Here is a 12,168-nt window from a genome sequence, read left to right on the forward strand (position 1 = left end):
ATCTACCATCATTTGATGATAGACTCTCAAGGATTGAGAATCTACTTGAAGGCATAGGCAAAGAGATTCAAGACAACAAGGCATTCAAGGAGGAAGTGCGAGCAAATTTTAAGAACCAAGGAGATACAATCAAGAGATTGGAATATCAAGCGGGGTATCTCTCTGAGCAGATTCCCAAACCCACAGATGGATTCCCAAGTGACACAGAGAAGAATACAAGAGGTGAAACAAAGAAAGTAAGATGGGAAGATTGTAAGATGGTCACTATAAGTGATAAGGAGACTGAGGACAAGCCAAACAAGTCGGCAGAACAACCTAGAGACACCTCAGCAGAGAAGGAGGAAAAAGATTACCAAGAACCAGAAATCTCAAAATCGGAGCTACTGAGACTCTATGCACCTTTTCCCCAACTGCTCAATGGTGTTGTGGAGAAGAGAATATACTCAAGGTTTCTAGATTTGTTTGCATCTCTGCATGTCAACATACCATTCATCAAGACTATTCAACAAATGCCTGCATACATCAAGTATATGAAGGAGCTGCTTCCCAGGAAAAGCTCACTCAAGGGAGGCCAAACTATAGTGATGAACAAGGAGTGCAATGCCCTCATTCAACCACAGTTGCCTACAAAAAGAAAAGATCCAGGGTGTTTTCATGTCCCCTGTGCCATAGCAGAAACAATGTTTGATAAAGCACTCTGCAATTTGGGAGCAAGCATCAACTTATTGCCCTTATCCCTGGTGAAGAGGCTGAAGATCAATGAGATAATGCCCACAGATGTAGTCATCAGGCTGGCAGACAAAACTCAAAAACAAGCAATAGGAGTGGTGGAAAATGTGTTGGTAAAGGTTGGGAAATACTTTCTTCCCACAGACTTTGTCATTCTGGACATGGAAGAGAGTCACACTCACCCAATCATATTGGGAAGACCATTCCTAGCTACAGCCAGAGCATTCATAGATGTGGAGCGAGGGGAGCTAATAATGAGGATCCATGATGAACGAATCAGCTTTAATGTCTTCAAACTCTCACAAGAATCAAACCAAGAGAACAAAGAACCAAGCAAAGATCATAATGAGATGCTGACAGAGGAAGCAAGCACAGAAGCACAACCAGCCCATCTGGGAAAGCCCTTGGTTGATGAACAAGGAAATAAGCAGTTGTCACAGCTCAAGGAAAAGCTGGAGGAACCTAAACCACCAGAGACATGTGAAGACAACAACAAAATTCCCTTAGAAGAAGAAGTCACAAAGAGCAAGGAAACATCAAAAGGGACAAAGAAGAAGGTACTAAGGGGGTGGAGGAACAAGAAGATCCCTACAGAGGACTTCTCTCCAAGGGATAAAGTGATCTCAGCTTACTTTTTAGATATCCCCCCCTAATCTCCCCACTGTACCATCTCAGTTACCTAAGGTCTTCACTATCAACAGAGTTCTCTCCTTGGAACATGTAGAGATCATTGATACAACCAATGGATATAAGTCCACAGCAAGAGGGGAGGACTTTAAGCATTACCAACCACCCTGATGAGGGAGAAACGTCAAGCTAGTGACGCTAAAGAAGCGCTTCATGGGAGGCAACCCATGTTTTATATGCTTTTAGAAAATAGTGAATAAGTCAATATTCATGAATTCTAACCCAGACTTGACAAACACTTGGTGAAATCCTTAATAGGCAGTATATAGTGAAGAACAAGTTTGGTGTTCAAAGCAGGCCAAGAAAGCATGAATGCAACTGAGAGCATGCTAGTCTTGGAGCTTTGAACAGAACTTTTCATCACAGTGCTCCAAACTAAGTTTGGTGTCACCCCATGGTGCCGCCAATGGGCATATAAGGATACACAGTTAGTTAGTTAGTTGGAGTTCATGAATAAACAAAATATTTTCTTATTTTTTTTATTCTAGCCGTAAAGTTTAACTTGTTTTTTTATGATATTAATTCTTACTTTTCTTATTTGATCTTTATAGGGAAAATGAGAGGAGCATTGAAGGAGATTGATTGGACAATTAAATGAGAAAAGTTCGGCCACTTCATGAAGAGGAACTACACACTTATCTCAAGAAGGAATGCATTGGAAAATGTTGTTGATGCCAGGGTATCTTGGCCAGTTTCATTGACCTTTTCTTTACTATTTTTAGGGTAGTTTCATGCATTTCTTTAGGAAATAAGCTAGTTTTGGGTAGATATTCACCTACACCTTGATTCAAGCATACATTGTGCATTTTACATTATTTCATGAGGATTTTGCATGAATTTAGTGACAAATTGTATGCTGCATTATCCAAGACTTGGACTAGAACTTTGATGCACTCTGTTGCTTGATTTCAGGACCAAATGAAGCAAGGAAAGGGAGGTAACTTGCAAGGTAAATAAGAAAAGTGATTGCCAATAACACTCTCAAAGCTATCATTGCCCACGTTAAGAGTCACGTTAACTAAGTTAACGTGCACTCTAACGTGGAAAAGGGAAGTTGAGCCAACGTTAGTGACACTTAACATTGTCACTAATGTTGGCAAACACTCATAAGTGGCCACGTTAGAGCCCACGTTAACCTAGTTAACGTGGCCTTTAACGTTAAAGGGGGAAGAGAAGCCAACATTAGTGACATTCAACATTGTCACTAACGTTGGCCTAAGGATGCAACACACAACGTTAACTTCCACGTTAACTTGGTTAACGTGGGAGCTAACATAAGAAGTGAGAGTTGTCGACAACGTTAGTGACACTCAACATCGTCACAAACGTTGGAAGCAACCACACAACCCCCAAGGAGCCACGTTAACTTCCACGTTAACTTAGTTAACGTGGAAGCTAACGATGAGGAATGAATGATGAGCCAACGTTAGTGACACTCAACATTGTCACTAACGTTGGGATGGCTAAGAATGGCCAAGTTAGAAGCCACATTAACCTAGTTAACGTGGACTCTAACGTGAGATCTAGGGGCACATTGGAACGTTAGTGACAATGTTGAGTGTCACTAATGTTCTCGAAGTTTGGCAAGGCCACGTTAGAAGCCACGTTAACCTAGTTAACTGGGCTTTAACGTGAAGCAAAAAGGGGCACACTGGAACGTTAGTGACAATGTTGAGTGTCACTAACGTTCTCGAAGGTTGGCAAGGCCACGTTAGAAGCCACGTTAACCTAGTTAACGTGGGCTCTAACGTGAGGCAAAGGGGTACATTGGAATGTTAGTGAAAATGTTAAGTGTCACTAACGTTCTCGAACTTATACTTTCACTAAATGTTAACACCCCTAACGCCCTGAGCTAAAGTCTCTGCCCACTTAGCACTTTCTCTCTGCAAGTAAAGCCAAGCCCAAATGAAGAAAAGAACTGCTTCAAACTCAAGATCCAAAGGCCCAAGACTTGAAGAGCAAACTAGAAGCTGAGAACAGTAGTATATATTGGAGTAGCTTTGAATTGTTAAAGGAGTTCTGGAGGCTGCAAAAAGAGAACTACTCTCTGTATTTTACCTTCTCTGCATTTTCTAGTTTTATGATGTATTCTCCATATTTGTTTTCATTTTCAAGAGCTATGAACAACTAAACCCCTTTCATTGGGTTAGGGAGCTCTGTTGTAATTTGATAGATCAATACTAATTTTCATTATTCTTCTTCTATCTTTTCTCTTGATTTTACTTGAAAGCTTTCGATCTTCATCCCATTGAGTAGTTATCTTGGAAAAGAAGCTATTCAAATTTGGATCTCTTTTGAACCTTGAAAGAGGAATGAAGAGATCAAGCTAGAAATGCTTTCTCATGTTGGACCAAATTGGGTTTGGATGGGTATGTGACTATAACCCTCTCAATACTTGATTTGGGAAATGCATGTGGTATAATCAGTGACCATACTTCATCTCTTCTCATGAGCAATTGACCAAGGAATTGGCTATTGATCAAGACTTGAGAGATTGAATTGCAAGAAATTGTAATTCAATCAATTAAGATTGCCAAGGAGATCAATGAGTGCATGGATTGAGGACGAGATGAAAATGAACTTGATCCGGAGAATTGCAACATCTCCTAAGCCCAATGAACTCCCCATCTCTGATCTTACCAATTCTCTTTAATTTCTGCCATTTACTTTTATGAGCAAATCCCCCATTCCCATTTACAAATTCTGCAATTTATTTTCAGTCATTTACTTCCAGTCCTTTAATTCTAGCATTTACGTTTCTGTTATTTACATTTCCGCCATGTTATTTTCTGCAACTCTCAACCCAAATTCTGGATTCGCTCAACTAGAACATTCTTCTAATTAAGGTTGCTTGATCAATCAATCCCTGTGGGATTCGACCTCACTCTATTGTGAGTTTTTACTTGACGACAAATTCGGTACACTTGCCGAAGGGAGATTTGTTGAGAGACAAGTTTCCACCCTCATCAGTTGCCATGCAACATTGAAGAAAGGAGACTCTTGAAGACCGAACCAATAACCCTCGTAAAGTGATGATCCTTGTCCTTTCTCCATGCACAACCCCAACCGTCCATCAAGGAACCATTCCATCAATCCACACCCTCCACTCACTCATAATCTTCCTATATAAATGAGTCCTAGTGCATACTTACCCCTCACATTCAAATTCCCACTCTCCACACTTCACACTTTCGACATCCAAAACCCCTTCATCACACCTCGTCTTAACCAACCAAATTCCGCATCTATCCTTACCTTCTAATCCCCTCAAACAGCAACTCAAATTCATGGCATCATCAAGTTCCAAGAGGCAAAAGAGGAAGGAACCAATGGAGAACATTCCTTTCGATGAGAAGAGATTCAAAACTGCCTTCCATGAACAAGAATTTGAAAGGATCAAGATCAAGAAGATACTGCCTGAGTTAACCTTCCAAATCAATGAAGACGAGTGCCCACAGATTCGGGAGAAAATTGAACAAAGAGGGTGGCAAAGGCTCACTTATCCAGAGGGGAAGATCAATGCAAACCTCATCAAAGAGTTCTACGTAATTGTGGTTAGAGAAGACAAAACCAGGGCCCCAACCTTCAAAAGCTATGTAAGAGGAAAAGAGGTAGACTTCATCCCAAATGCTATAACAAGAACTCTTCACTTGAAATCACCACATTTTGATGAGCCCAGTTATCATGCAAGGATAAGTAAGAGCCCTGACAATGATGAGCTCACAGAAATCGTGACTGACATTTGTGTCATAGCAGCTGATTGGGAGAGGTATGCAGATGGAAGACCCCGGTTCATCAAGAGGGGAGACCTTAGCCCGGAAGTCAAAGGGTGGTTTGAACTCGTAAGGAGGTCCATCCTCCCAGCTGCAAATAATTCAGAGGTCAATATTAATCGAGCGACTATGGTACATTGCCTAGTACAGGGTGGAGAAATCAATGTGCATGAACTCATAGCTAAGGGGATTCAAGAGTCAGCTGAGAAGGCTGATTCAGGTGACAGTCTTTGGTACCCTAGCACTATTCTCAGACTATGTACAACGGCTAAGGTGGTCTTCGAGGATAGTAATCCAGACTGGGTGAACCCTGAGAGGCTAGTTACAATCCAGCGTCTTGTCTATACTACACCTGCTCAGCAACAAAGAAGGCCACAAATAGGGAAGCTAAAAGCGAAAGAAGGAGCCCACCAAGAGGATCCTCATCAAGAAGAATATCAACAAGAAGAGCATCATGACCCAGCCAATTTGAATATGAATCACCTTCTAAGGGCCATTGAAGATCTAGGGATGAGACATATGGAAGGACAAGAGCAAATACTAAACCTTCAGTCCAACTGGATGAGCCAACAAGAAGAGTGGTAGAAACAACAAATGGAGCAGCAACAAGAACAATACTCCCAGCTCACTCAAGCCATCCACCAAGTTACTGAGAGGCAAGAACGTCAAGATAAGCATTTGCAGGAATTCAATCAGTGGCAAATAGCTCAGATGAAAGCATTCAATGAGTTCACTATACTTATTGAAGGACGGCAACTACATAGGGAGGAGTTCAACGTAAACACTCAAGCCAAGTTAAACTACATGTCTAGTAATATGCATCATCTACACTATGCCATCCCTACATATGATGAGGTCCAAAAAGATTTTGTAGAACAAGAAGAGAGGAAGGTGAAACGGCAGAAGGAAACACTCAAGAAGAAGATGGAAGATGGTGGTTTCTGGAAGAAGCTGATTGGAAAAAGCAAAAGGAGTGGGAGTACGAGCAATCAAGAGGGACACAAGGAGGACAAGCAAGGAGGAGAGCATGGGCAACCACATGAGTAAAAGGTGGTGGAGTTCCTTCTTTGGTCCATCTTTCTCTATGCTTTAAATAAGGAAGATCTTGTATGAAATAGAACATGCTTCCATAGTAGTTTGAACCTTTTTAAATTCTGTCTTTTAAGCTTTTTTTGAATAGGTCTATGTTTGCTAGTCTTTATGTTACTGCATCATCTTCTTACTAACTTGTATGCTTGTCCCTTTAAATCAAATGAAAAAAAAAAGAATGAGTGTTTCAAAAGACCAGAAAGGAGTTCATACTATGGAGTAAGTTCATGAGTTTATGGTGAGATCATAAGTTAGCTAAGTTGGTTCAACCACAAGGTGGGAAGACAACTATCTGTCATGAATACTATGCTTTGAATACACCCCATGAGACTAGCTAAATAAGAAGATCCTAATAAGAAAAAGATAAAGAACAAATAAAGGTTGAAAAATAAAAGAAAAAAGAGTAAGCAATAAGGCTAGGCACCAATGGTTTTAATCTTGAAGCATGTGTCTGTGGTGCTCCTGTGTGAGGGATCTACTTGGATGAATAAGCTCTTAGGGGTGCCTTATCACTTGGTAACTTGGGTTAACTAACTCGGGATTATTAGCTGAAAGTCCACTATCAATAGTAACCTTTACTACAGAGCATTTAGTAACCCAAAGAGGTGCTGGACACCAAGGTCTCAAGAAAAGAAAATAAATAAACTATATGCCTGTGGTGTGTATGTATGGGGGAAAGAGACTTGAGGGAGTAAGTCCGTAGGGGTGTCTTAACACCTAGCACCTTGAACCAACTGGTTCGGGAGTGTTGGCTGAAAGCTTATCTTAAAGAGTCGCCCCCATACAGAGCACTTAGCCTAAGAAAACAAGTAAGCCCTGAAATAACAATAAAAGGATCAATGAATAAAAGTCTCATGGGATGCAATCACAGTGAGTAATCTAGGACATGATAAAGGTCTGAAAGCCAGTAAAGGAATGAATCTAAGTTGCTATGCATGAAACAACCATAAAACCAGGGACATGACCTCCACAAGAATGACTTATTTCTCTTGGCATTCCATTCATCATTCTCTTGTTCCAGTACTTACTTAGGGACAAGTAAGCTTTAAGTTTGGTGTTGTGATGCCAGGGCATTTTGGCCAGTTTCACTGACCTTTTCTTTACTGTTTTTAGGGTAGTTTCATGCATTTCCTTAGAAAATAAGCTAGTTTTGGGTAGATATTCACTTACATCTTGATTCAAGCATACATTGTGCACTTTACATGATTTCATGAGGATTTTGCATGAATTTAATGACAAATTGGATGTTGTATTTCCCATGACTTGGACTAGAACTTTGATGCACTCTATTGCTTGATTTCAGGACAAAGGAAGCAAGGAAGAACCACGTTAGCAGCCATGTTAATCTAATTAACGTAACTCCTAAAGTGGAATGGGAGTAACTTGCAAAGTTAATGAGAAAAGTAATCGCCAAAAACGCTCTCGAAGCCATCATTGCCTACGTTAAGAGTCACGTTAACTAAGTTAACGTGAACTCTAACGTGGAGGAAAGGAAATGGAGCTAACGTTAGTGACACTTACCTTTGTCACTAACGTTGGACCAAGCTCATAAGTGGCCACGTTAAGAGCCACGTTAACTTAGTTAACGTGACCTCTAACGTTAAAAAGTAAAGGGGAAGCCAACGTTAGTGACATTCAACTTTGTCACTAACGTTGGCCAAGTCACAATAAGCCACGTTAAATTCCATGTTAACCTAGTTAACGTGGAAGCTAACGTGAAGAAAGTAGGTGATCGACAACGTTAGTGACACCAAACATTGTCACTAACGTTGGGATTAACCGACACAAGCCCCAATAAGCCATGTTAACTCCCACGTTAACCTAGTTAACGTGGAAGCTAACGTGAAGAAGGAAGGTGATCGCCAACGTTAGTAACACCTAACATTGTCACTAACGTTGGAAGGAGCCCACACAAGCCACAATGAGCCACGTTAACTCCCACGTTAACTTAGTTAACGTGGAAGCTAACATGAGGAGGAGAGATGATGAGCCAACGTTAGTGACATTCACCTTTGTCACTAACATTGGAGATGGCTAGCACAACCACGTTAAAGGCCACGTTAACCTAGTTAATGTGGACTCTAACGTGGGAGCTAGGGGCACATTGGAACGTTAGTGACAAAGGTAAGTGTCACTAACGTTCTCGAAGGTTGGCAAGCCTAAATTAAGGAGCCACGTTAACTAAGTTAACGTGGACTCTAACGTAGGGAAGGAGGAGGCTTCTCAACGTTATTGGGAAAGGTAAGTCCCAATAACGTGTGCGAAGGACAAAGAGGCAACGTTAGTGGCAACGTTTGTGCCACTAACGTTGAGGTTAACGTGGCTCTTACTTGGGTGAGGAATGTTAGTGAAAAAGGTGATTGTCACTAACGTTCTCAAACCCATATTTTCACTGAACGTTAACACCACTAACGTCCTGAGCTAAAGTCTCTGCCCACTTCACACTTTCTCTCTGCAAGTAAAGCCAAGCCCAATGAAGAAGATAACTGCTTCAAACTCAATATCCAAAGGCCCATATCCAAGACTTGAAGAGCCAACTAGAAGATCAGAAGAGTAGTATATATAGGAGTAGCTTTGAATTAAAAAGGGAGTTGGAAAATATAGGGAGCCTCTTGGCATAGAACTACTCTCTGTATTTTACTTTCTCTGCACTTCTAGTTTCATCATGTATTCTCCATCATTGTTTTCATTTTCCAGAGCTATGAACAACTAAACCCCTTTCATTGGGTTAGGGAGCTCTGTTGTAATTTGATGGATCAATACTAGTTTTCATTATTCTTCTTCTATCTTTTCTCTTGATTTTACTTGAAAGCTTTCGATCTTCATCCAATTGGGTAGTTATCTCGGAAAACAAGCTATTCAAACTTGGATCTCTTCTGAACCTTGAAAGAGGAATGAAGAGATCATGCTAGAAATGCTTTCTCATGCTGGACCAAATTGGGTTTGGATGGATATGTACTATAATCCTCTCAACAGTTGATTTGGGAAATGCATGTGGTATAGTCAGTGACCATACTTCATCTCTTCTCATGAGCAATTGACCAAGGAATTGGCTATTGATCAAGATTTGAGAGATTGAATTACAAGAAATTATAATTCGATCACTTAATATTGCCAAGGAGATCAATGAGTGCATTGATTGAGGAAGAGATGAAAATGAAATTGATCCGGAGAATGCAACACCTCCTGAGCCCAATGAACTCCCCATTTCTGATCTTACCCATTCTCTTTAATTTCTATCGTTTACTTTTATGAGCAATTACCCCATTCCCATTTAAGATTCTGCAATTTACTTTCCGTCATCTACATTCAGCTCTTTATTTCTAGCATTTACTTTTCTGTTATTTACTTTCCCGCCATTTAATTTTCTACAATTCTCAACCCAAATTCTGATTCGCTCAACTAGAACATTCCTCTAATTAAAGTTGCTTGATCAATCAATCCCTGTGGGATTCGACCTCACTCTATTGTGAGTTTTTACTTGACGACAAATTCGGTACACTTGCCGAAGGAAATTTGTTATGAGACAAGTTTTTCGTGCATCAGTAGTTATCTTGGAAAAGAAGCTATTCAAACTTGGATCTCTTCTGAACCTTGAAAGAGGAATGAAGAGATCATGCTAGAAATGCTTTCTCATGCTGGACCAAATTGGGTTTGGATGGATTTGTGACTATAATCCTCTCAACACTTGATTTGGGAAATGCATGTGGTATAATCAGTGACCATACTTCATCTCTTCTCATGAGCAATTGACCAAGGAATTGCCTATTGATCAAGATTTGAGAGATTGAATTACAAGGAATTGTAATTCGATCACTTAAGATTGCCAAGGAGATCAATGAGTGCATTGATTGAGGAAGAGATGAAAATAAAATTGATCCGGAGAATGCAACACCTCCTGAGCCCAATGAACTCCCCATTTCTGATCTTACCCATTCTCTTTAATTTCTGTCATTTACTTTTATGAGCAATTACCCCATTCTCATTTAAGATTCTGGAATTTATTTTCCGTCATCTACATTCAGCTCTTTATTTCTAGCATTTACTTTTCTGTTATTTACTTTCCCGCCATTTAATTTTCTACAATTCTCAACCCAAATTCTGGTTCACTCAACTAGAATATTCCTCTAATTAAAGTTGCTTGATCAATCAATCCCTGTGGGATTCGACCTCACTCTATTGAGAGTTTTTACTTGACGACAAATTCGGTACACTTGCCGAAGGAAATTTGTTATGAGACAAGTTTTCCGTGCATCAAGTTTATGGCACCGTTGCCGGGGATTGATTGTGCATCAACAATGATTAAATTGGAAGAGTAACTAGATTGAGCATTTTTGTTTTGTTTGATTTAATTTTCTATTTGAGTAATTTACTTTCAGTTTTAGTTAATTTCTTCCCTTCCCCTTACTTTTTCGTTTTTAGTTGTTTACCATTCATTTCACTAACCCACTAACTGTTTGATATATTGCATCACTCGCACTAACAGTCATTCTGATAGAAATACTTTCTGCATCTATTTTCCTTGCTTGTACTTGTTGGTTGTATGACAGGGAAAAGAAGCAGGGCTTGAACTTCCTTTGATTCTGAACCTGAGAGGACCTTCTTTAGATTAAGGAGGGAAGCAAGAGGAAAAAGAGTAGTTGGTGTCGAGGAAGAGGAGGAATACTTTGAGCCAAACATGGAAGACAACATGGAAAACCATCATGAAGAAGAGGCTCACAACCATGGCGGAGGAGGTCAAGCAAATCATGCTGGGGAGGATAGAAGAGTTTTAGGCTCTTACATCAATCCAAACCCAGGAAACTATGGAAGTAGCATTCAAAAGCCAACCATCTATGCCAACAATTTTGAACTAAAACCACAGCTCATCACTCTTGTTCAGAACAACTGTTCGTTCGGAGGAAGTGTCCAAGAAGACCCCAATCAACATCTAACCACCTTCCTGAGAATATGTGACACAGTGAAGTCTAATGATGTTCATTCTGACGCCTATAGACTGCTCTTATTTCCATTCTCACTCAAGGATAAGGGAGCCAAATGGCTGGAGTCTTTCCCGAAGGAGAGCTTGACAACCTGGGATGATGTGGTGAACAAATTCTTAGCAAGATTTTACCCTCCTCAACGAATCAATAGGATGAGAGCTGAGGTCCAAAATTTCAAGCAACAAGATGGTGAGACTCTTTATGAAGCATGGGAGAGGTTTAAGGACCTAACAAGGAGGTGCCCACCAGATATGTTCAACGAATGAGTGCAGCTACACATTTTCTATGAAGGCCTGTCATATGAATCAAAGAAGGCAGTAGACCATTCATCCGGAGGATCTTTGAACAAGAAGAAGACCATTGAGGAAGCCATAGATGTCATTGAAACAGTAGCAGAGAATGATTATTTCTATGCTTCTGAAAGAGGCAACACTAGGGGAGTAATGGAGCTAAACAATGTAGATGCTCTGCCGGCCCAAAACAAGCTCATTACCCAGCAGCTGGCTGACCTCACCAAGAAGATGGAGAGGAACTAAGTAGCAGCAATCACTACTTCATCAACAACCCAAGAAGGAGTGAATGAAGAAGCAGAGGGTAGTCAGGAGCAAGCCAACTACATTGGGAATTCACCTAGGCAAAACCATGATCCATACTCTAAGACCTATAACCCTGGATGGAGGAATCACCCAAACTTTGGGTGGGGAAATCAACAAGACCAAGGCCTAGATCAAAGACGTTCAAATCCCAACAACAATGCAGCCCACCAACATTTCACATCTAGACCATATCAACACCCCCATAAAAACACCTCTCCACATTCATATCAAAACCAAAATAACTTACCTCATCCTTCTACCTCTAATCCCAATCTACCATCATTTGATGACAGACTCTCAAGGATTGAGAAT

The 12,168-nt window shown here is 40.5% G+C and overlaps 1 non-coding gene across 1 annotated transcript; it reads right to left on the reverse strand.

Annotated features, from left to right (window-relative positions):
- Positions 1 to 11,409: 11,409 nt before the first annotated feature.
- On the reverse strand, positions 11,410 to 11,516 carry LOC148545237 (small nucleolar RNA R71). The gene has a single exon (XR_015902088.1). It is a non-coding gene; the product is annotated as a small nucleolar RNA R71 (small nucleolar RNA).
- Positions 11,517 to 12,168: the final 652 nt, after the last annotated feature.

Source organism: Arachis ipaensis, chromosome B9 (assembly GCF_059453495.1).
Source record: "Arachis ipaensis isolate K30076 ecotype BB chromosome B9, ASM5945349v1, whole genome shotgun sequence".
NCBI lineage: Eukaryota > Viridiplantae > Streptophyta > Magnoliopsida > Fabales > Fabaceae > Arachis > Arachis ipaensis.